General features: G+C 36.5%; 1 protein-coding gene across 3 annotated transcripts in view; it reads left to right on the top strand.

Moving 5' to 3' along the window:
* DSCAML1 (DS cell adhesion molecule like 1) overlaps nucleotides 1–27,258 on the top strand; it is a 177,916-nt gene that overhangs the window by 48,406 nt on the left and 102,252 nt on the right. The window lies entirely within an intron of this gene.

Genomic DNA, 27,258 nt, shown 5'->3' with positions numbered 1-27,258 from the left:
CAGTTGTCAAATGTGCAGACACTGATTCTTTAGGAATCAGCACTGAGGTGCAAGTGACTGAGCTGGCAAGGTGTCAGCTATAAGGAGCCAAGCAGGATTTCTCCATCCCAAGACAGATCTGAACCCTTAACTGAGCCTTTAATCTGGAACCTAATAACCATTCACTACTGGTAAAACTTCCAGATTCATGCGTTTTTAATTACAATTATTAATGCTTGGTAAAATCTCTGCTTTTTAAATATGCCTCCTTTAATTATACATTTCAGAGAATGTATAACTGAACTAATCTATGATTCCCAATAAAGGCAAGTGGGGAAAGTACATTTTCTTGAGGTTGTTTCTTTGAACATGTTTTAAACCACCAGTCACCATTGTGTTTGGTTTACTTCTCCCTTCCAGTTTATGGCCAGTGGACATTTCAGTTTATAAATAAAGAATTTGTTTTGATTGTCTTCGCAACTAAATCTATTATTGTACTAGTAATTTGTAATAACTGTAACATATGTAATATATATTGTATATTTAAATAGGTCACAACTTGTTTTAAACATATAATAAGCAGACAACTGTTTTAAAATAAAAGCTATATAAATCATATTTCCACCTCTCCCTTATATGCATTTTGAGTTTACATGGAAATTCCTTCTACTTCTACAAGTACTGTAAAATGCATCAGTATATTGGTAAACAGTACAATTCCATTCAGCTAGGTCAGGAAAAAGCATTTATTACTGCCTAAAATTGGATATAGGATTGGATGAATAGGATTGATAGGAAGAGGTGCACTTAGCAATATTTAGAATATTGTAATTTGTGGTCCAGCAGGTTAAGAAAGATCAAAAAGCCTTTTGGGTTAAATCCCCCACTATAGGTACCAGTTCAAAATATCCAGTGTGGTGTCTTGTAGAAACACATGCATTAACTAAGTACATGACCAATGCATAAATAACATTCCTACACGCTAACCTAAAACACGTCTTGCAGTGTACTACAATAGTCTGTCCTAACACAATGTACATTTGATCATTAAGGAAAGATGAGTGGGTCCTAAAAGGGGGGGGGGGGCAGATCAACCATAGTGTCCGTACATCAGAAGTTGCCAAAGTAAAAAAAATTGGTAAAGCTGTCAAGCTGCATAGTGAGAGATTAGGGTGTAGGAAATTGTGCCTAATTTCTATTTTTAGCTTTTTGGGCAATTTACTCTTTTGCCTTTTTTGTTCTTTTTATTTAGTTTTTTTTGTCTTTTATTTTGCATTTGATATGAGGTCAGCAGTCACTTATAGCCTCTCTACTTACACTAGAACTCTAGAACTATACAATACAATGCCAAATCATTGCTACACAAGGTTACTGGTTAAACAGTTTGTATTTAATTGTGTTGAAAAAAAGCTGACCCTTGATACACTTGGAGCTGGTGCTTCATTTGGGAAGTGGGTTCTCATATTTTACTGCTAACCTTTTAGAGTCTTTGCTGTCTTCCGCAAGTAGCGAGGCAGAGCAATCATTTCCTATTGCATTTAATTATTATGTGTGGGAATAAAATACAACTAATCAACTTTGGCATAGATCTGTCAACTTGCTGAACGTGGTAAGGGTTTTTTGTTGTCTAAGATGAACTAAATGCTTTTATAAATGTTAGTGCATAGATTTATTGCTAGTTTGTGTGTTCATATTGCAGCATTGCCAGTTTTACCAGCCTTTGATATCCAGGAAAAGTTAAAAAAAAAATCACATCTATAACACACATTTATATTCATTGTATAATAGATATTTCTGTTTGTGTGTTGGTATAACTATTCAGTATCCCAGAAAAGTATGAAATGATTCAAATTGTATTAATATTTTGTGTGAAACAGAGTTAACACCAACTAAAAACTTTATGACGGGGATCACCGTCATCGGTTCAAATGTGACTGTTATTGGTTTTAGAATTAACGATTAGACAATATGCACCTGTTCATGGCTAGGTTAATTTGAACAGAATAGTGGAGGAAAATTGGCGTCTTTATGGACTTGAAGGTGAAAACAAACGTAGCTAGCTGTGGACCAGGGGAATAGAGAGAAAAACATAATGATAACAGTGACTGAAAAAAAAAATGTAAGTGTGGAGACACAGCTAACAATGAGACAATTAGAAAGGCTGAGCTGGGGCTGACCGGGAAGGTAGGACAAGGTGGAGTATGAGCTGATGAGGAAAAAAGTCATGGTCAAAAGATAAAAGAGAAGAGACAGCTTATAAACTTATTACATTCAGAGATAACTAAGAAAGAGTTTAGGCACAAGAACATGGTCATTGGAATGAGAGAAAATGTAGAATGATCTTGTTCTAAGCGAGGAATAGGGAAGGCTGAGCATGATCTGATTATGGACCATGGGCAAAGAAGTAGAATGAGTCAAAGCATGTTTAGTGGGGGCAGAGGGTAAAAGAATTGTTACTGGGGAGAAAAAAAAAACACACTAAATATTTATAGATAATAGAAAACATTCTGTAAAACCCTATTGTTTCTTAGGAATGTGTGGTAGAGAAGTTGCTGACCACACAAAGGTTGCAGCGGTCATTATTGAAAGTGAACTAAGAGGTCACAGAGGGGGTGCAAGACAGAATTTGTAAACTGTCCCACTGCACAGGGCCCTGGTTATGCTGTATTTACAAAGTATTTACAAAGTGGCATTCTTGCCATAGGCTGGTATGAATTTCTGCAAAGGTTACAAAGTAGTACACATGTATTCGGCTGTGTTCAGTAGCTTTAATTTTCATTCTAAGGACATTGCAGAGGTACTGACATATCTAAACAGAACTTGATTGCTGCCTATATGGTAGAGTAGCCGGTTTATTAAATTGTTGCTCTTTGCATCAGAAGATTTCAAGTGGCCTGGATTCTTGCTTTTAACCTGTGTCACAAGCAGTGTCATAGAATTGCAGTTTTAGTTATGGGATTAAGTAAATAACAAATAATTTAAAATGAACTAAAAAAGAACATAACTAAAGGACAATACTATTTACCTTTCTTTTCACTAGTTGCAAATTATGGAAATCATCAGGAGGCAAAATATGGTAATTGCATTTCAGTGTTGTATTATTTTCAATACAAAATAGTTCAAACTGAATAAGTGCACCTAATACACTAAATGTAAGTCACAGATGGTGTCAGTCAAGTCAAGTATGTGTGTGTGTGTGTGTGTGTGTGTGTGTGTGTGTGTGTATATATATCCTCCTACAAAGCAATTACATAATATTTTGTATGCTGGTTTTTTTGAACTATAATTAAAAAATAATTATATAAGACGTATCTTTAATGCTTTCTGAATCACTGAGAATAAGTATACAATTCAGGTGTTCAGTAACTGCGGCACAACTCGTTCTCCAGTTATCTACATGTTTGTTTGGTGTGTGACTGAGAATACCGAAGCCAAATGATCAGCTTTACATCCAGACAATTAGCATTCTTCAGAATGAGTTGAGAAATGGCGGCTTACATCATCTCTTTATATAGGTCCACTTTGAGATTATTCTTATCACTTCAGTATTGATGAGAACATCCAGTACTATAAATGTGCTGCCTGTTTTGTTCTTGGAGAATTCTCCTCTGAAACAAAGGTGTCAACATTAAAGTTTGACAAGAAACCTGGGCACAGTTCAGCTGAAGACAATTGCTATGCTGGATGGACAAAGACACAAGTATGTTTACACACTATTACACACAGTTACCTGAGCCATTGCTAAAGCAGAACAAAATGATTAGTGTTGTATGGAGGTCATTATTAAGGTTTCAGTACAAAGCGGACTTGCTGGTTCCTTAGGAAACAATCAGACCACATATTTTGTCTTTTCTGCTATCTTTCTTACTCTGCAGACTATTTCCCAGTTATCACTTCGGTGTGTCATAACTAATAGCTTTAGACTTCATCCATTTCATGTGTATGAGCAGCTGTAAACTTCAGCATTGTGATACACTTCAGGAGATAGTGGAATCTATCACAGTCCAATAATATTGCTTTTGTGTCCATAGATAAAGTGTACATACATGTATTCTCACAGCATAAATGATAATTCAGATTTGAATATGATTAAAATAGGTGATTAATTATTTCCTCCATTTTCTGTTTGTCTCATTCAAACAGAATACAAAATAACAAGCGGTTCTTTCATGTATTGACCCCCTTTGACCCTCTAGTTTTGATGCTGTTTAAGTTTGGGGGTAGGGGAGTATTGGGGCTGTAGGGAGGAATATCAGGCACATAGCAATCTTCCCCGTGAGGCCTGGCGTGATTTTTATCTCATCACCATGGTAACAGAATGGGAAGGTGCGAGTTGTTTTCATTTTCTGTGTTAATTCAGATATTCAGATGAAGTTATGAGCTGTGCATGGAAATGAGGGAGAGAGAGACGGAGGGATAGGGAAACGAGAAATGACAGGAGAGCAGAGAACAAACAAAGCAGGAAAAGTGGCACCAAGTAGAGGCTGTGATTGATGGAGAATGTTGCCAGACACTACTGTATGCATGCAGATAGACGATCAGGGCAGAAAATCAAGTAGAGGGGAAAAAAAGTGGACAAGACATGAGTATAGAAGGGGCATTGTTCTTTTCTGTTAGACAATACATTTTTACAGTGTACAATTTCCTGTGTCCATCATGCAAACTCAATGGATAGAAACCTTTTTTGCCCCTTTTCCCTATTTTGCATGTATAATAAGTATCCATTTTGTTTGTAGGCGTATTCTGCAAAATTCTGGTAGATATTAAAGCATTGACCCTTTAGTTTAGTCTTCTGCTGGAGCTGATTTCCCTAAATCCATCAGGGACCAGTTGCATTTTTGGAATCTGGACATGATTATATACTTACATGATTGTATACTTACTTTTTATACTTACTACTGCAGTGGCCTGGGCAGATACACAGATTTATATTTTCTTTCATATGGATAGGAGCTGACCAAGACATATCTAAAGACTGCTAGCTAAACAATTTGGTTTCATATATCTCAATTATACCTCTTCCCTTGATAAACAATTATCTAATGCCATGGAGGTCTCCTTGTTCCTGAAGCGGACCTTGTTCCGTGAAATGCGTAGAACATATGTATGAGACTACACATCCTATGGCTATGTAATTTCATAATTGTTTTAATTTGATTTTAACTGATACAATAAAAAAGTTTTCTATGTTTTTAATAATGACAAGCTATGTGTAAGTTCTGTGTGAGTAGAAGAGCCTTTAAAGTCCCAAGGTCTGTTTTTTTTTAACAAGGTGGTTTATGAAAAATGGCAACCACATTGTAGATAATCCAACCACAATAATATCTATTTTCTTATTGGTATGCATACTTAATTCTAGTTTGAACTCCTTATGAACATTAGACATTCCTTGTGCTACTCTTATCTGAGAAAAACAAGAAGTTGCCAACTGCATAAACCTAATATAACCTAATATATAAACTATTAGGCTAAAGTTAATATTGGTTTCATAAAGATAGGTCATTTACTGACCAGATCTGTCAGTTTTGCCAATATGAGGCAATGGCCAGCTATATCCGTATGTACCTTTATGATACAATAATATTATTGTTTAACATACATTGCAAATACAGTTTATATCCTTATTTCAACTAAGAAAAGTAGGAAATAATAGGAAACAAATTTAGACCAAACATTGTGGGTATAAATAAGGGTTCTTCGGAATAGTGTATGGTTTTTAACAATGCCTTGCTAAAAAGCACATTATGTTAATGCATTATGAGGAAGTTACAAATGTTTAATGGGCCCACAGCCCATTCCTGCAAGAAAGGTTACTCGGTATCCTGCAGAGTAGCTGTAATATAAAAAGGAGGCTTGCACCCTTGATGAGCTATGGTTCCCTGGTCCTACGTACAACAAACCACTTTGAGGCTTTTTTTCATAGCTAAATCCCATTATGATGTTCTCTATTCTATTTATATGTGAATAATAAAAGTTATTTTTTTCTACACTGATTTGTTGGCCAACTATTTTTCTCCAGTGTAGATTTCAGTCAACATTGGTTATTTTATTTAAATTGGTATTTGATTAGCATTATTACCACTTTATATCACACAGGGATTAATTAATATTTACACTTAAGAGTACACTGTACAGTATACCCAGCCAAAACTATGTCTTTGAGTATTGAATAAAGGAGAGAAGAATTAGAATTCCTGTCGTTTTTTTGTTTTGCTATCTGGAGATATTTTATCTCACTATTGTTCCAGTAAGAATATTTTCCTAGACAGGAAGTAAGGGAAAGTCTCTTAACCGTAACACAAACAGCAATATGTTTAGGAGAAGACTTAAGCTGTCATCTTTGTATTGATAACTGTGTCAATGCGTACCTTTTTTTTTTACTTTCTGGCTGATGAAACCGTTGTAATTTTGTCAAAAGGCGAGGGAATTGAATTGAATTTTACTGATACATTTTTGTTATTTTCAGATTTTTTTATTAACTGCAGTATTATTGGTTGTGAACACAAGTACCACATTATATGGCAAAACAATTTGTGAGTCTTGGTGGGTTGCTTTGTGTTTATTATGTGGAAGGGTACAGGTCTACAGAACAGGAAAAAGGCTGTTAACTCAAGCCTTGTCACAGACTTTTATTTTCACGTTTTATCAATAAAAACAGTTTTTTTTTTATGTCTTCTCAACTTTTTTTTACAGTGATGCATATTTTAGTTTGAATGCCATTTTTTTATCTTCACTTCTTTATGATGTAAATTTTTGGTCTCATTACTGCAGAATCTCTATAGTGTACAGGCTGTGTATATGAAATCAACAGCAGCTGTCAGAAATGGGAACTGGCTTGGATACTGTTGCTGATGCAAAATATTTGTATACTTTCTCTCGTTAATAAAAAGCATGTGTGAAGAAAATGTTTTTTTAATGAAAGGTTCAATGGACCTGCCTTGACTTGAAAGCAAGTCATAAGACTCCTTTTGCTGTCATTGTTATTATCTTGTGTTTATATGAAGCCAACGTATTACACAGCGCTTTACAAAGTCCATAGTCATGGCACTAACTGTCCCTCTAATCGACTCACAATCTAATGTCCCTACCATAGTCATATGCCAATAACACAGTCTAAAGTCAATTTTGGGGAGACACCAATTACCTAACTGCAGGTTTTGGGATGTGGGAGGAGGAAACCCATGCAAAGATAGGGAGAACATACAAACCCTTTACAGATAGAGTCCTTGCCAGTGATGCAAGAACAAGAGTGTTAGCCACTGAGCCAACCGTTTCCCAATGGAGTTTGTGAAAAAGAAACTAAAGAAATCTTTAGGTAAAATCCACACTTTTGCCTGTTTTCTTTGTGATTTTCAGGGCATTTTATTAGGAATTAGAACAGTTGTTTCTGGCACTGATCAGTATTTTTTCCCAACTCCCAAGAAGTGTCATACATTTTGGTACTCATCCTATATTCCTTGTGCTTTGTCAAACTAAACCAAATTATTGTGAAGCAAAATATTAGGTGTATGGATTGGTGCATCTTTATGCCCACTGGAGCGAAAGTACATTTACCCAGCCAGATCCTTAGTTACCTGTATACTGCCCCTCTTGCCTGCTGAGTTTGTTTACCTCTATTGTGTATATTCATGTATGCATTGGCTTTGCCTGCACAGTACCTCCCCCCAAAAATATACTATGCAGACAAAAAAAAATGTAGGATGTGCAAGCCTTTCTAAGAAGTATGTAAGCAATGCAGAAGGAGTATGTGGTGATGAGATACTGGTAAGTAAGCATTATGGATGAGAGGGTGAATTACCATGGGTGAGGGTTAAAAAAGTTTGTGCTGAAATTGGTCATTACAAGATAAGTGCATATATGCTTAAAACTAAACTCATTAAGTATATTAAAAAGCCATTTTAAATAAAATATATGCAACTGAAAGCTTTACAATGCCATTATCAATAAAAATCATCATTAATTAAGATCATATAAGTTCTGGCCACCTTAGCACAACGAAATGTTCAAGATAACCAGAGCCAAATGCACCATTTACACAGACTGTACAAGTGCACAACTGCCTAAATTGCATTGCAAGTCTTCAACAAAAGAAGTGGGTCTGAGTGGCTCACCTATCAATTGGAGTTTTTTAAAGACATCAAACAGTAAAGCATCCACCACAAAAAAATTCATAACGCCTCTCACTGTAACCTTGCTTACTGATAAGGAACAATATTAGGTGTCAAGTCTTTTTGCTGTTGCAACTGCATTGTTCAGTGTCTTCATTAAAAATAAATCACTGATTAAGCAATGAGCACCTTGGATCCTCCCTTGTTGTGGACTTAATATGTGTTGACCTCTGTAGCATTGGATGTGGAAGTTATTATCTATTGCCACAGCAATCTGCTGTAGATCTCATACTGTTTCAATTAAAAACATTCTTTATTCAAAATCAGCAGATGATACTAGATAAAGCTATAGCACTTTTCTTACTGTACTCTTCACTTTGTTAAAGAATGAGTTGTCCATGAGAGGTGTGTGAAATGAGTGCCAAGACTTCTTCCTACTTCCACTTAGACCTGCACACTGCTTACTGTGTAGTGGAAAAAATGACCAAACTGTTCCCCCGATTTGTATTATCCGTATGACATTTTGCAGGTAATCCTTCTTCTCTTCATGCTTGATTGCCAATGGAACATATAAAATGCTTTTTCCATTCTCTTCCATTTTCTTCCTGACTCCTGATTGGGCAGATAAATGATGGAAGGTTGGCTGTGTGACCCCAGCTGCATTTATAGACTGTAGTAGAGATCTGAGTATCACAAATGCTTCTTAGGTATAATGTATAGAATGATACTTGTGAAGAGTTGTTGTACTTGGGCAAGAATCAATTGGGGGAGACCAAAAAACTGTTCTTGCACAGGAGCCTTTTAACGTATGTTTTCCATTGGTCTGAACCATTTCCTTTGTCTGAAATACACAGATATGTGTCTGAAATTTGAATGCAAAAATGTGCATTTACCAGCACTTGGCAATAGAGATGAGCTAAAAATGTCCATGGACATGATAAGATGGCCAGCTGTGCTTGATAAACCTAGTAAAATAACACACTTCTGTTTATTCAGGTCAACACTCACTTTCCCACTGTATCTTTAGAGCGAGCTATGGTCAAAACACAAAATGTACTTTAACCAAATTTTGCTTTGTTCATCTTCCTTGGATAGGGATGGTAAGTTTGACATTTTACAGACATGTAACATATTAATATTAATTTTATTACATCATATTCCAGTTCAGCTTACAGGAAGTGCCAAGGACATTGCATTTGTGGTGGATCAACTGGCTTTCATATATATATTGGGAAACTTAAGTTTAACGATTCCTTTGTGTTCAAACTTTGGAACATGGCAGGGGGATGTATGGACAGCACCTGGTGGCAATTTATGTTGCAATGAAAAAGAAGCAGAGTCTTTGAGCCAGTTCCGTTGTTTTTGGTTGGTGATGTCTTCAGGGAACCCATAGATAGGACAATGTCATCCAGTATAAGAAACTCTTAGATATGATTATTTTACCCAATCCAGCTGAAAAAAGAATGCAAAAAAAATGGGCCAGTTTTGTAACTTTCTTTTAATTTCATAAAAAGTCAAAACTTATCATGACATATGTGAATAAAATATTAATAATATTGCAGAATCTTATAAAAAAATATAATTTAAGAGTATATATCAAGTTGGAGCAAGATATGTAATGTATACCATTTCAGTGTCATTTCTGTTCTGGGTCAAGATTGTTTATCACAATACTTTAAATATATTTTAAAATCATTGATCATGCAAACGGCAGCATTGGCTAACCAGTGTGTAAGGCCTTTTTTTATCTGAAAGCTCAAACATGCAATCGGAGTGTAAGCTATACACAGTTTATAGCTCTTCACATGCTGTAATAAATCTGTGACCCTTCTGGCCGTGTTCTAAGATGTTTGTGCATTTGTCTGGAGAACTAAGTACCTTTATACTCCTTGTCAGAGATACTGAATGTTTGTGTAGGCATCCTGTCAGCGCTGCTAAGAATCTGTGTACAAACCTTGCCAGAAATATTATTTGTGTACACATCTAGTCAGCAATACTAAGCATTTAAATCCTTGTGTGTTTCTGTAATACCAAGGGCTGGAATGTGCTGAAAAGAAGCTGTTGACCTAAAGCTACAAAAAAAATTCCAGGGTCATTATGTATATTACTTTCCTTCTATATATGTCACATTCAATCACAGCAGATTGTATTGCTAATTTTCATTATAGTTTCCATATATTTAATTTGCTGTTACGTTTTGTAGCTGTGTAATGCCAGTGCATGCAAATGCCCTATGTATCTGGTTACATGCAATTAAATGAACATGCAATTCTCTGAAATTGTTTCACATTATAGCTGTGTATAACTATATTCTTTTAGATCAGCCCTTCCCAACCTTTGACCCCTTAAAAATCCTTATAATATTTTTTACGGGGAACCCCCAATTGTGGGGAATAACCTCTTACATTGGTAGCCAGCAGGAAGAATAATCACCCTGACAGTGTTGGCTAGAATACTACTCGTATAGATCCCCAAAATTATCATTACTGTCATGCAGATGGGTCTACCAAGTGGTTTTTATCCCAGAACTATGGAGGCATAATCAAATAGGAGATTTGAGGAACAGTTGAGGAACAGTTGAGGAACCCTTAGCAGCCTTTGTCAAGCCAAACACGATGCAAATTGTACACATCGTTTCATCTCTGTGTTCATTATTAAAGCATTAAACTTGTTTTAATGGCAAGTAGCACCTAAATGTGATTTATCTGTCCCCTTGTGATTCCCCCTAAAGCAACGCAAGGAGAGAAAAGGACACACCTGGGACCAAATCAGGTTTGATATGTGCAATTATGTTGACAACGATGACGATGGGAAGTTAGAGGAAAGTAAGATTATTTCTTGAGTCTCTAGCTGTTTTTTTTGTTTCTGGAGGATTATTATTTATAATTTATTAATAATAAACAGAAAATATATAGAGCAAACATATTATGCAGCACTGTACATTAAATAGGGGTTGCAAATGACAGACAGACACAGACAGTGACACAGGAGGAGGAGAGGACCCTATCCCAAAGAGCTTACAATCTAAGAGTTGGAGGAGGTATCACACAATAGAAGTGAAGATATGGATTCGTAAGAAGTGAGGGTTTTAAAAGACAGAAGAAGACGGGTTGGCAACTTTAAAAAGATGGGTTTTGAGTGCTCTTTCAAATGAGCAGAAAGTAAGAGCAACTCGAATAGGACATGGAAGACCATTCTAGAGAGTGGAAGCCCATTCCAGAGAGTCGGGGCATTTCTAGAAAAGTCTTGGGGCTGTGTGTGTGACCACCTTATGGGTGAGGAAGTCATTAGTAGGATGTGGAGTGATGGCATTGCTGTAATCCTTTAAAACTGCAATGTGGTTTCATCCACCTTACTGTAATGTGGACTGGTGGGCAAAAATAGTAATCCTAAAACAGTTTGGAAATTTGTATTATATCTGTGTATATCAAACTTCAACTATGTCAAGACTTCAGCTGACACCTTTGGATTATTTATCATGAGGGTAGTTGCAAAGTGTTTGGTTGGCTAGCTATTGCTCCTCCAAAAATGTCTCCAAGGAGGGTTGATATGAATTAAGACATGAATACTAATTAGAAACAGATCTTTGGTAAAAAAGTGTTGTGGTTTATTAATAAATGTTGACATCTGTTTGAAGGGTAGATTTATTTTCAGCCATTCTGGTATGTGCAGATGCTTTCAGACTATCACAGAACACCATGTATATCCAAATGGTATTACAGCATTACTGAGAAACATTTCTATGCATCAAAAGGCATCACTTGGCAACTTGGGCATTTGTAGGCAATGGCCCATGATGTTTGAACAAAAATTAATGTTTCTAATTTTTAGTAATATGTTGGATATTAAATGCTGAAGAGGGCCTGTTTTAGTTTACTATCTATACATCTCAACATGTTTGGTTTCCTGACTAGTAGCTAAAAAGCCCATCTTTGCCGAAAAGTTTCATTTTGAAATAAAACTGCATTACTTTCATCAATAAATAATTTCTAAAAAATAATACTTGGCCCTTTTTATGATATTCCAAATAAGATGTTTACCATAAGCCCAGTTTATTTTATGTTTGTATTTCATGATCACAAACAGGAATATCTGTTAGCTGCAGCTTCACTATTTTGTCACATTAAATATGCATTTACCTGTTGAAAGTCCCATATTCTCAGAAATAGTTACTTTATCTCATGAAGTGTTATTTTATCACTACTTCAAAGAGCTCCTTTTCCTTCTCTTCTCAATTGACGCCTCACTGAAACTCCTGGTTATCGCAAGTCAGAAGCTAGCTAACGGAAATAACCCATGCCACAATCTTTGTGAACTGGCTTTCACATATAATACACCTCAAAAAAAGATAAAATAACAAAAATGCAATAAATATTACATCCATACGCTATGTTCATCTGATGCGTTCTGTAATTCTTTTACTGAATTGAACAATCAGTTTTTGAAAGTTAAAAAAAAACAGATAATGTATGGTAATGAAAAGCCGCACACATTCCCCTTTTGTGAATTGAACCTTATCAGTTAAATGTGTCAGTATTGTATATCTTAATTACTTGAGGAAAAATGCACCTAGAAATTTGTCTTAGCACAAGAACATTGTCTGCATGGATACGATCATACCCTTTAAGAACATAGGAGAATGACAATAGCTGTGCCTTCATGCTGCTGCATTGGAAAAAATGCATATATAAGTAAATAAAAGTAAAGAAAGGCCATAATTGAGGCTTATCACATAACATTCACAGTTAGATTCTGAAACCTGGAATAGACCTAAAATGTGTTGTTTAGTACACTATTAAGGGAGATTTCTCCTAACCTAAAAGACTAATAAGAAAGGTGAGAAGAGAACATGGCAATGATTATTGGCATAGCCAAGTGAAATGTGACCTTGTGACTCCCCTAAAAGACTTATATCATTCGTATAGTTAAACACAATACCCTGTAAGTGGTATGTAGTAGTGGTTGTTATTTATAGTTTTGATTATACATTGTTTTTTTTTACATTTCTATATAGAAATAATGATTTTTATTGGTAATTACATAATTTCTAATTTAGATCACTTGAATTTCATCATAAATTTCATATTAGGACTTTTCTTTTTTTTACTTATTTATGTAAATTGTTTAGAACAATGTATTTTATTTAAAGATATGCTCTTCAAACACATTGCCTGTTTTTCTACATGTGATCTTAAAAAAAAATAATAATAGCTGGTTAGACATATTATACCAGGCTTGGCACTGATTGGGCTCGATTTATAAAATAGGGAATCTGTCATTCCATCAAACATACCCTGGTGGGAATCAATGTCTGCCAATTTCTGCCAAGGAATGTTTAAGGGAATGTCAGATTCCTGTTTTTTTTTTTCAAAGAGCCCATAATATTTCTATTTTTTCAGGTTTTTATTGTCTTTTTGAACTAGGAAAGTTCATCATCTCCATTTTTGCTGGGGATCATTGTACCTGGCAGAGAAAGTGATGGCAAAGCTAACATTTTAGATTGATCTATAGAACAGAGAGGGGAAAACTTTAACTAGGGACACCTGTTTTAGGGACAACAGTCTAAGAGGGAATATATATATACTCAAAGAACACAATTGGTGCTCTGCTTTATTTGCGTCTCTAACAGGGGCAGACATAGGGATGTGCAAAGTGTTCCACTGCATGAGGAACCCAGACTCTCCTCAGCCAACATTGGCCCCCACAAGGCCCCAAAACAGTGAGGGGGGTCTCAAGTCAGTCAAGGATGTCTGCTACTAGTCTCTATGTGGGTTTCAAGTCACAATAAAATCTGACTTGTGCTAAAACATTGGTACGATATTTGTGCCTTATTTCCCGCAATTTTTGTTTCATTTATCTACATTTCTTCAAATTGAAACGTATCACCCCCAGAATCCTAGCTCCAGTCTGTACATAGCATGATATGTGCATATGTAGAGAGATTTACATCAGAGAACAACTTGAAGAGAATCAGGAACCATAACTGGGCCTAGGATCCAAAAGAGGTGTAAAAAGATGTAAAAGAAGTTAGTAGTATAAAATATCTCATGGCTGAGTAGATCAGTTTAGGGCATCTGAAGCAGAAAAAATACACTGGTCTCTCTTTCAAAATAAGCGTTTTAGAAGCATCCCACAGCCAATATTCACACATTGCTGGCTTCTAGTGAACCTACGTGCTTATGAATATTATAATTGGTCACAGTGACATTTCCAGTACTTTATGAATTATAGGCTGCAGCCTTATAAATTTTACTTGTGCCTATAAAAATACTACCTAGCAAGTGTTTAAGGAACTGGCCTTTCTTCTGTCTCTTTACGGTTTGTTATACAGCTGCTGTCAGTAAAAGAAACCTGCACTGAGAGAAATATATAGCCTGCCAATGCTGCCCTCCTTCTAAAAATGATAGCTGCCAGTATCTGCCTTTAGTACTTTCTTAATCACAGACCCAAGCAATATCTGATAGGTATGAACTTTCCTTTTTATGCTGGTTCAAAGTCAGTGCCTGTTAGGTAGTGAATACCTACACCTTTTAAAAATCTTAGCAAAAAGTAGCTCCCTTATATCTAGCCTTACAGGGTACCTTTATATTATACATTAGATCTACAATAGGTTAATGTTTAATGCTGCATTGTGTTTTTAAGATTTTAGAAGATCCGGGTATTAGTGTTTTGTGTACATGTTCGCACATTTTATACATTTTTTTACTACTGTATCATTTAATATCTGTGAGTGCGGTATAGGTTATTTAATGTATTGTTATGTTTTATGTTGTTATGCTGCCAAAAGAATGATAAAGAACTGTGCCACCAGAATAATAACTGTATCTTTGTATTCTGCCAGTGATACTGTGCATTCATACAGGCATGTCCTCAATAATGTGTTTTCTTTTGTCTGATTCTATGCCTCTGCTTAAACAGATGTGTGCATTGTCTGAGAAAGAAATGTACAGTATGTCTCTAAAGTTCTTGAGACCTCAAAATTCTTCAGATATGTTCTACAGTGATTTCTCAACCATTGTTTGGGGCACCAATGCCCTAACATTTCAGAATCAAGCAAAAAATTTTATGGACATTAAAAGTGTGTGTTACAGTTCATGGCCCATTGGTAGATCAATTTGTGTTAGTGGTGTGCTGTACTGGAGAATGTATTAATTAACCTACTCAAATACTATGAATTGGGTGAGTACTATGAACTACAGTGGCTGCAGCATGATCCGACTTATCAGGGGCAGTTGGAATAGCAGAATTATTTGTGACACTGTTTTTTGGGCCAACGATCTTCGCACTGAGCACTACTTCAAGTATTGAAGTTTTACAACAAAGACACAAAGAAGTTTATAATACCCTCAACACAGGGTATTTTACCCTGCGTTTTTTTTTAATTTTGCCTTGATCAGCTTTAAAGGCAAATCATGGCAACAGGATAGCTTAAAATAAATCCCAATCAGCTGCTGAGAGTAAGGAAAGGATGTCCTGTGTAAGCTCTCAGCTTCTTTCATTGGGACTTACATCGTTACGTGCATGGTTTCCCCACCCCTGTTTATCAACTCTGGGGCAATCATCACCATTGTCATTAAATACTCAATACCTAGAGGGACCACTTTCTTTTGCTCCAAAATGCTAAATAAAAATATGTGTATATGCTGCTGCAAAGGGCTGATGGTTTTACCCTACAAGGGCAAAGACCAGTTTATTTATTATTGCACTCCAGAACTGTCAGAAAGCTTTTTTTTTTTACCCCACCCCAATCCATAACCAAATAACTAACTCTTTAAGCCCCTCCTGAAATATTCTTATCTTAAAAAAAAGTTTGTGCTGCCAGGACACAACAAAATTCACTAATGACAATGGGCACAAGCAAGAAGACTTACCTTTTTAAAAGACCACCATTTAATGTTTGTAAGTGGTGAAGTCATACTAATAGTGATGTTAAAGGGATAGTGTATCTTTAAGGGCTTAATTTTTGCCATAGCAAAGTCTCTAAAACTGCCATTACTTTTGTTTTTCCTGGGATAACATACATTCCTTTCCCGTTTTTAGCAATGATCGTGTTGGAGATGACTCCATTGTTGCTGAAAAATCCATATGCTGTCCCAACAAAAGACGACATATTATATTAGCCCTTAACCTTTGTGCCTTAAAAGATATGGCTGCTAAAGAATCTTCCGTATCCTACATATCCCTTAGGGCCTAGCAGTACAAACCACATAACTCAGTGAGGGGCCTCAGCATCCCCCATTTATAGAAGTGTATCAAATTCGGATGGTTCTTTAGTTGGAGTTTCTTTTGAAGATTGTGAAGACATGATTTATCGCCCACATGAGGGGTAAGAATCATATGACTTCTTTTGCAACAGTAATGCCATTTTAAAATACATTATCAGCCTTCCAGAGCCCATGTGATATTAGTAAAAAGAGACATTATCCATGTGAGATAAGTGACCATTTTTTCTTTCTCTTACGGTCTTACTACCTGCTGCAGATTTCATTTTCAGCACATTTTTCTACAAAAGAACAGAAACTTTATAGAAAATGTTATATTATATATAAATGCCAAAATGTTGCCTCTGAAAAATATCAAGAGCTCTATAGAAAGTGCCTGTAATTCAGAGCCATACAGTTGCAGTCAGACAGAACGGACAGGAATCTTCAATTCTGGGACAGAAATCCCTGCTGATTTAGTAGCAGGCAGCCTTTTTTGTGCTGAAAGAGGTTCCAGAGCCTGCGAGCAAGGAACAGTGAGTTTACATCTAATCTGTAATAAATAATTCATTTTGAAACCAAACGAGGTGTTGGAAATCAGCATCTCTCCTCCTTTCTCCCTCAGCACATACTAATCACTGCCTATAGTTTATAGTGGGTCCCTAAATTATTAAGATTAAATTCCATGGGGTGCCAGGGGGCCTTTCTAATGAAAACAGAAGTCACAGTGAATAAAAGCAAGGAGGAGGAATGAATTATCTATATGTGTTCCATTAGATGGCCACTAGACCGTTTTGATAAAATTAGTGATTCCAGATTCTGTGTTGAAGTGAAAGATTTCAGAACTGTGATATCATTTAATGGCCAATTATGTTAAAGGTAACTTTTAGTTTTAGATATACCTGTATCCCAGTTGAATATGCAGAGCAAACACATATTTGTATTTTTTTTTTCAACCTTTAGGTAAAACTGTAGGTAATACCTTTGTTGGGTCGGAGGTCCAATGACTCCTTTTGTCCCTCCAAAGACATCATTAAAAAGAAGTCCTTAAGTTTTACCAAGTAGATCTTGCCTGGACTAAGTATTGATTATCAGTGTGCTGCAGTCAGAAGGAAATATTTCCCTAGTCTCTTCTCCACCAGCGATAAGACTGCAAGTCACAAGATGGGAAGCTGCAGTGGTAGCTAATCTGGGTCACATATATGGAGATATCCAAAAACTGTGCTGGAACCGCAATTTGAAGCACTGTGATGTCTGTGAGCTGGCACCTTACTCTAGGACGTATACTCATATATGGTATATAAATATACCAGGATAATGCCAAAACAAAAATGGCGGTACCCTTTTACACATATGACTCTTACTAGTCAAGATGGCACCAAGCACATAACTGAGCTCTTCCTGTCTTATTGGAAAAACAATGGTAACACAGGGACAGGGAAACACCATCACCATGTATTTAGATTTATTTTGACTGTGTATATTATAAATCGTTAAATTTTAATATGTTTACAGACATATTTACAGACAAGTTACGGTAATTCAATCTGATCATTTATGGCCAGACTGGAGTACAACCATACATTCACCACACAAAGTTGGTCAGCATGGATTCATTTTCCTGGCTGATCACTGTTTACTTTGAGACATTGCATACCTATTTCCCATTCTTTAGATTCACAAGCATGAAAGTTCACCTGATCTGAACTGCCTGTAGAATGATCTTTCATTAGAAGCATTGTTTGTCAGCCAGGTCGTGCATACATCTTTGAACATTGCACTACTTCTCATTATACTTCCTATTCATCTGTCTCTTTTTTTGCGTGTTGTCTCGGCTCATTCTGTCTCCTCTCTCTTCTCCTCTGTTTGCTATCCTAGGCCTTTAGCAGACAATATATTCTGGTAGTTGGGATGATGAATGATGTGTAAGGCCTCTGTGTGCAGGAGATAAAACTCAGGCTGTTTGTTTTCAGAGAGCAATATAAATGTTCCCAGGTGTAGGGGGAGAATGGAGACCTGAAGACTCCTCTGTAAGTTAGTCTTATTAACAACTGCTTCGTAAAAATTGCCAGGCTTGGAATAGACCGATAGGTCAAAATGGCCATTATAAACAGGCTACAATCTCTTGCTCTATCTTTTTATAAATGTTCAGATTTGTAATACAAAGACATCATCATCCCAGAAGCTTCACCATGATGTATGGCACAACGTTTGTGTATGGTATTTACAATTACAAATGATTTGACTTGCTTTACATAGTAGGCAACAAGTAGCCTTCAGCTGACAGGAAAGGTCTAAATATATTACAATGGCATTTAAGGGGGCATGTATTGTAGAGGCAAGGGTATCGGAAGATATTGTTCCACGGTCCGATTGTTTAAGAGGATAGAGTTCCATGGCAGGCTTGAAAATCTGAACTGCCTCTCAAGCACGCACCTGGCACATGTCCTGTTACCAACCCCCCTTCCATGTTCAGCTGTGCCAGCCATGAGAATAGTGAATGTAAGTGTGCCAGATGGCAGAGCTGGGCACTTGGGGCTGGTGGCAGGTATTCCGGTCTGTGTCACCGTGACAACCAGCATGGCATTGCTAGTGAGAGATGCTGCAGTATGAATGACTGGTTATGCGGAAACCCCTAATACTGAAATGTTTTTTTTCTAGTATTTTCTATGTAATTTAATGCAAATTATTATTTGCATATCCATTGCTGCAAGCACAGATTTCAGTAGGTATTTCCACCTACAACATCACAGCCTCCTTAAATAGCCTTTTCTTTAAATCTCTATAAATGTTTTCTGTTGTCACAACCACTTTCCCTGTATTATAGTGTAAGATATAAGTACAGTCAGTATTAATATCTGACATATGTGACAGATAAATGCAGGTTTCCTGTCTGTCTACACCTAATTGTTTAGGTATAGCGGCATATATAGCATAGCCCATCCTCAATCACTATGCAGCACTTTGGTAATTTGCATAAATCATAACCCCCCTGTAATGTGATGTGTGCAGAGGGACGACGCTACAGGAACATGGAGTGGGATGTGGATGAGATTGATGTGAAGAGTAGAATGTGACGAAGAGAATACACAATGAGGATACAGAATTATATTAGGTGAAACTATTTTTTTTACAACATTACTAAATCGAATATTGATATCATTGACACTACAGCAAATATTGGTTTACATACGAATCCCTATTATACCAAAGTACCAAAACCCTTTTCTTAAAAAATACAGAATGTCTTTAAAATATTACTTCTCTGCAGTTTGATTTTAGTGTTTATCACCAACCATAAGTAGTCATAGAAAAATGGTAAAGTGGAACTTGCAACAGCAATCTGTTCTTTTATTTCAGATAATCCTTGTCTTTTTTTATGACTGTCTGTGTCACCATTGGATCATTTATTGCCTATCCCAGGGATAGTACCCAAGTGAATGTATAAAGAACCAAAAGTAAGAAAAGTCACACCAAAGGCGACTGGGATTGCAGTAACTTCCCAACAGAGCTTGTTATTGTTCCCTAATTTGTGTTTATTAAAATATCAATACTCAAATATCTAGGACAAATTGAAACATTTCTCTAAGTCGATTCCCAATATGTCACAATTTATGCATGTACTATAAATGCCTTTTTATTGAAAATGCATTGCGTGAACCCTTTATTACTGAGCTTAAGGGGGAAGTGGAAAGCAACCACATATATCCTGTAATATTCAGCCCTAATCGCCTAAAAAACTATATTTCAGGAGGAAAGGAACTCACCCTACATTTGTGTGTCAGTTGAAAGTTTGGTGACATTTGGCATTAGATTTGGGATTTATATCTGTGTTTGATATAGACTGGTAGAAGGAACCTGCAGAAAGTAAGCTTTTGCAGGAGTTTGATACAAGCTGACGTTATTTCCAGAATTTGAATAGATAGCCTTCAATGTTTAACATTTGTCCTGGCACTGATCCTTTTGCCTTTGACTTGGACCCACAATCATAGGAGCATTTCCCTCCTATCCAAATTAGGACTGTTACAGCTCATGCATGCTCCATGAATCCTAGTCTCACTTACCCTGATGAAGCAAAGGACAAGAAAGAATGGACTGCACAGAATATTTCTTTGTTAAGCATCACACATGGTATGTGTTACCTGAGCTCAGGTGAAGGCCCAGGTGTGGTAACCTACTATCACAGGGATTGGGTAATTTGTTAAAAATTGTCCAATCCAAAGATCCTCACTTTTGGTCTACTGTGTGCTTAGCAATCTATCTAAACTTTCACACCTTGCAATGAAATGGGGGCTGAGTGGGAGGCAGAATAGACAACAGCCTTGTGTGCTTCAGCAGAAAGTGAGCGAAATAAGTACTGAGCTTGTAACTTAATCTTCTCATGCAGTTCACAGATCATGGGAGGGTTCTCCTATCTTTTCACTGAAGGAAAATGAGGACCAGGATATACTAATCCTATAATTTATAAACTCAACCAGGTTAGACTAATCACCTTCTAAGTTACATACTTGACTTCCACTTGTAATAAATTGTAATAATTTTAGTGCAAACAGTTATTCCTTAACTACTGCAGTGCTTTGTAGTACATCTGAAAGCAAATATTCAACTATTGGTGGCACTGTCAGAAGATCTCAATTGTAGATATTATGTCAACATGTGACAACAAAACAATCTATGTGCCCCACAAATATGATGTGTAGGGTAAGGTTGCAAGAAAATAAGCCATTTCTCAAGAAAGGCCACATTAGGCATTGAGCTTTGCCAAAATGCACCTTGAAGATGTTTAGGCTAGAGGAAAAAATGTTGATGACAAATGAGACCAAAAGATATTTGGTCCCAGTGTGAAAGAAAAAATTCTAGTAGAATACAACTCTCCTTCATACCTATAGTAAAGAAATGAGGTGGTAGCCTCCCTTTGTGGGGCTGTTTCTCTTCCGGGACTGCTGTATGTGTCAAGAATTAAAGAAAAATGAACTGGGCAAAATACTGTAAAGTTCTTGAGAAAAACCAGAAAGTCACTAATAGGAAGAAGGTTCTCTTTTAACAATGACAATGAGGAAAAAAGTTCTTATACAAGAACAATGATGCTAAGGAGAAAAAAAATGAATGTTCTTGTGTGTCCCAGGCAATGCCAAGACTAAAACCCTTTTGAAAATCTGTCCAATGGCTTGAAGATTGCAGTCCTATCTCCTTCCCCAAAACTGTTTTCCCCTCTCGACCCAAACAATGCCTTGAGCCACTCAACCAATACTGACCAAAACGGTCAGATCACTTGTAGCTGCCCTTTTCCATCTGTTAGTTCGCTCTAACTTTGATCAGCTCTCATACTGCCTACTCTTCACTTATATAATAATAAAAAAAAAAAAAAATTATATTTTTATATATATATATATATATATATATATATATATATATATATATAATAAAACTTTGATTCTGTCTCCTTTATGCTCCCATCCACAACTAGTTGTTGTTCTGCCTTCTCTACCCCCTCACCCCATCTCTCGTCTAAAATCAACTTCTACTAATCTGCCTTTTTTCTCTAGGACCATGATAATTCCAAGTAGTCAGTTCACTTCTATACCCCTCCAGCTCCATGATTAAGTTACAATCCTTCTCCTATGATCAGCACTAATTACATGCCACACTTAACCAAATAATACATGTTCAGCTAAAATGTTGTCTGATTGGTGATGATGCCAGTGTGTGATTAATCACTCAAAAGTCAAAAACTATTCAGTTTAATCATGAAGTGGCATATATTTCTAGTTCTCTTTTAAAAAGCACCTTGAAACCTCTTGTAAAATTACTAATAATTCATATCCAAAATCACCTTAGATCACTCCTCACAACACACTATGGAGCCAGACATCAGTCAGTGAAATTTATTGATTCTTCGGGGCCTTTTAGAGATTTACTAATATATTACATAGAAAAGGGAATTACAAGATGACTCATTATATTTAAACAGTACATTTTTGACTACTACTTTGTCCCTCAAAAAGAGAACAAAAATTCCAACTGTAATGCACCAAGGGAATTTTAGATATTTTTATCTCTTTGTATGCACACGTGTAGGCGTGTGTCTCTGAGGTTAACAGCAACTGCTCCATTAAAATGTATTTCTAAAAAGTAGCTGGGACCATGTTTGAAATTTGGAGCTCACCTATAACAGTGGTTCTTCCCTGATCTCCCAGGTCTTACAGTGTATGTTCTTAAAGTTAGAAATATGGTTGGGAAAAGAACCACTTTCTCATCACTGACCAAAATGTTTGCTATTAGACTTACAGTTATTCCAATTTTTTAGGCCTGGAGTACATAGGATTATAGGAATATCTCAAATCTGTGATTTCCCCCTCAAGAGCAAAGGAGCTGATATGTGATAGTTGCACAATAACTACATAATAATACATAAACTAAACCTCAATCCCAAATGCTGTATATATTTTTTTTGCTTTTAGATATATGATGTATATATTTATCTGATACTACAAAAGATCCAAAGATTGCCCTTTATTTTATATGTAAATCTGGGGAGTTGAATGTTTCTTCATTGCATCCACTGACAAAGTGTCCCCTATACTCAGCTTGTAAAATTGTGAGTCTTAACTGCACCAGGCCCAGTTACCATGTCTTTCACAACATATGCAAATGTATATGCCCTATCACTTTGCATCTGCCTGTGTTTCTTCTTGGCACAACCTGCTCATTTGCACAGGTACACATCCTGGTGCTGCCCATAATTCTCATTGAATGCTGTGCATTGTTATTGCAGCTCTGCTTGATGCAGATGGGGCTCGGATGCTCACTGGGAGCTTTCTACACTCGACCAAAGACTGAGAACACAGATTCTGGATGTACAAGCAGTGCCATCTGTTTGTGTGTTTGCCAATGTGCCTAAAAATGCCAGTATAGGACTGCAAGGTCAGCACTCTCCTAGGTCATCTGATAAACACATCTTTTCTGCACCATGTTTTGGAGAATATCTAATGCTGATTGACTACTCTATTGTATCCCTGTGTATGGATGTTCATACTTGAACTTTACTTTATTTAATACATCTTGGCTGTAAAAAAATTTGCATTGACTAATTACCCATAAGTATCTAATTACCAGGAAGTAATTTTGTGAGATCTCCTCTCTTGGCCTATCAACACACTGGTGTTAGAGTGACAGCACTATACACTGTAATAGAGCCTCGGCCTGATTTATTAAAGCTCCTCAAGACTGGAGAAGATAGACCATTATGGGAGAACCTGGGTGATCCAGCAAACCTGGAATGGATTTTTTCAAAATCTTTGCTATTAGATGGCAAATGTTTTCAATCCTTGATCAGATCCATTTCAGGTTTGCTCGATCACCCAAGTTCTCTCATGATAGTCTATCTTCTCCAGTTTTGGAGAGCTTTATTAAATTGGGCCCTGGTCTCATATTGCTTCACACAACTGAACTTCCCTGCCCAGTCTCTTCCTCATGCAAAATGATGCAGGTTACACTTGCCATAATAATATGATCTCACAGAATTGTTGCCCTTATACCTGGGACTACCAATTTCCTAGTCACATGCTTGGGAACCCATGCCTGAAGCTTATCTCCTAGAAAGGACCCAAGTGCTAATTGCTTGTTTCTAACTACAAAAAAACAGAAAGTAAAGGACTGCCATTCTAAAAGACTGTGTTATAATCCTCATAGTCCAGAGAGAGAGAGAGAGAGAGAGAAAGAAGAGAACGGAGGGAAAAATAAAAGGGACAGCACTCTTCCCTATTGCTCTCTGCAGCTTTCCATGCTAAGTGAGTGTCCAGGGGTGTGGATCCTAACGGTATTTGGGCCATGCAGTTCAAATATTGGTCTTTTTATGCACCAAGCATGTTAGCTAGCAGTTGTTAAGACTACTAAGGAAGAATCATCATCAGCATTGGAGTCATTCTGCTGAAACATTCATAGTTAGGTTTTGAAAATAATCCATAGAAATACAGTGGAGGAATACAATAAAGCAGGCGAAATCAATAGAACAATACAAAATGCGAATGAAGGATACATTATGAAGCTTGCATCGAAGGAAAAAAACATTTCATGATTGCTACTTTTTACTTGATTCTTCCATCAGAAATGATTAAATTCAGTCCAAAACCTGAAGATAAGTTCAATAGTTTTTTATCTGTGTTTTGTGTGATAATACAAGGTATAGAGCAGTTAGCTGTAAACTGTAACGATGGTGTTATAAACTGAATACAATACTGAGAGAGAACATGAATACAGCAAACCAGGTAGATTAAATATATTGAAAGATATGCTGTAATATATGATAGTCACTCATTGTATTGGGTTGGTAGAATACTAAACATATTTTATTATCAGAATAAAGTGGTTTAAATGTATTCATGTCCATCAGAGAGGAATATTACCAGAGCTGTGACACTTCTACATAGTCCAGGATTCTCGAACTATATATTTCATGTAGCTTCTATGACCTGATTTGGGAATACCTGTGTGTAACCGTATGCGATTCTTGTGTGAAAGGGAACAGGTATTTTTCTGATATTGCATGGTCTTTATAGGTAGAAAACATTAGGGATGTATTACACTGCAAATGTATTTTACTTTTTCCCCCCTAAATACACATAAAATATCAAATGTCTTAGTATATGGTTGAAAACAGCTGTGATGTACTAGTACTGTATATGAAATAATTAGCTCTGCAGTCTCTGCTCAAGTTGAGGCCCCTTTTGTCTTTTATTATATAAATGTTTATTGTTCTATTTGCTATATGACTTTTACATGTTTCCTTCTTTAACAATCTTTATGGTGCTGTGCTTTCCATCTACTGTTTATATCTCTTCTCCCTCTTTTCCGCTCATCTTACTGTAGACCCTTTTTGTATTTTTCTTTCCATGTTTTTTGTCATTTCCCTGCTTCTCCCTCCCCCTGCTTCCTGCATGCACAGTCTTGCTTATAGAAGGGGCAGGATTCATCTCTTGCTGGTTACATTAATATTCACACTGTGTTGTGGGTAAATAATTAATATAATTTGTTGCCTGAACAGCAGGCTCTGATGGGGAGAACGTTCACTCTCTCCCAATTTATAGACAGCCTTGATGCACACACAGGATTTTACTAAGCAAACGAGTGTAGCCACTTTGGGTCACATGAAATGGAGAGATGTCACTGTTCTTCATGAACCATATAAATTGATTAGGACTGCCTATCAATGTCATATTTTATCTTGAAGTAGACGGTTCTGCGTGACCTGAAACAATATTTTTTTAAGGAATATTAGCAATGAAAAGGTTTTAGTTCTGTGTGTACACAGTAACTAATAGAATTACGTATTCATAAGGGCTTTTTTACACTTGGCTCATAATCAGTGTGGGTTAGTTAACTAGGTGTAAGTCTTACCTGAATTGCATTCAGCTTGTGTATTACAAATGATGGACTTTATTATATAATATGACTATAAATATGTATATATATATATATATATATATATATATATATATATATATATATCCTATACCCTCTTAGCAGCCATTTCTTGTACACATGCTACATGCAGTGGCTGCATAGCATTTCTCAAGGTAATTTCACTGATGGTGATAACAGTGTAACAAGTGTTAAATCAATTAGAAGCCATTGTGGCAGGGTCACACTGGAAGAGCACAACTGGAAGTCAATGGTATAGTATTTTCCCCCTATAACTTGAAGTGGTCACCCTTTAACCTCACTGGAGTCCATCCCACCTAGTTGTCACCTATCACTGTGCAAGGGTCAGGTGTGGTGATTTCGGCAATAAAACATTCTTACCCGCCTGTTCTCAATCATTTCTGAAATGACATGCACAACTCAGTGTTTTATGCTGGGTATCCTGGCATACCCTTAGCTGCTGGGAATAAATGACCTCCAGCCAGAGTTATCATATTCTGACCTGGCCAATCAAAATGGCCAAAGATCACAAAGGAACTGGGTAAAAATATCTGTGCCTGTGACTAACCTAGGACTGGGAAGTTTATTTAAAATATTTTGATCAAGACCTATCTGCCCACAGTTTTTTATATGTTAGCTTTAGTTCTGTTTAAAAAATATATATTATTTTATGGAGATACAATCCCTTAAAAGAAACATGCCCTGAAGCCTCCTGAAATTTGCCAATGGTATCCCACAAGGCTTCAGGATAATCTAAAATCAGAATGATCTAAAAAATTAGGCTTACAAAATTTCTTTACTGGTGTCTGTACGCATATTTAATGCTCCAGAAATCAAAATTACTCTGGTAAATGATACTGACTTCAGGTGACCACTAACAATAAAGAACAATGTAAGTAAGGTGTGTTCAGACTAGTGGTATTCTACCACCGCCTTGTGTCTACTGTGAAACATAAGGTGCCTGGGAGTGGAAACAGACTGTCACTGTTGGGTGCAATGGTTCTTTTTTTTAACTTTTTTTACCAGACCCATTAACAGATCCATTTGAATAATGAATGAACCCATTTGGTCCAAAAATTTTGTGCAAAAATTTTTAAGAGGTAAAACTTTTCAAGCTACTTTCAAAAAGTTATCTGAACATGCCCTAACCAATAGCTTGGAAGGGTAAAGACAGCATGTTTAAATATTCGATCTGAAGTCACTATTTGCATAATATGTGCAGCCAAAGTAATAGGCTGAATGTCACATATAACTGTAAGCTCAAACACCAGATATCTTTCAGTTTTGGATGGCTTAAGGAAGGTTTACAAGCATTGTTTGATAATCAATTGGGAAGATTTTTCCTCATTTCTAGGGTGATCACAAGGAGAGAAGGTAGAGATAATCTCCCCATTGTGAACACAGTTAATAGTTTTCTTGGTTTTCAGCAACAAGTGTGACGTTTTAAAGTCTTTGCCATATGTATTTTAAACACCCAACTTCTTTACTCCCACCTTACATATGGTCACAGGAAAAGGAAAACGGAATATTGCATAATTCACACTTGTGAG

Source organism: Pyxicephalus adspersus, chromosome 11 (genome assembly GCF_032062135.1).
Source record: "Pyxicephalus adspersus chromosome 11, UCB_Pads_2.0, whole genome shotgun sequence".
NCBI classification, from domain to species: Eukaryota; Metazoa; Chordata; class Amphibia; order Anura; family Pyxicephalidae; genus Pyxicephalus; species Pyxicephalus adspersus.
Note: the sequence above shows the minus strand (reverse complement) of the source record. Positions and strands in the feature narration are given on the sequence as shown.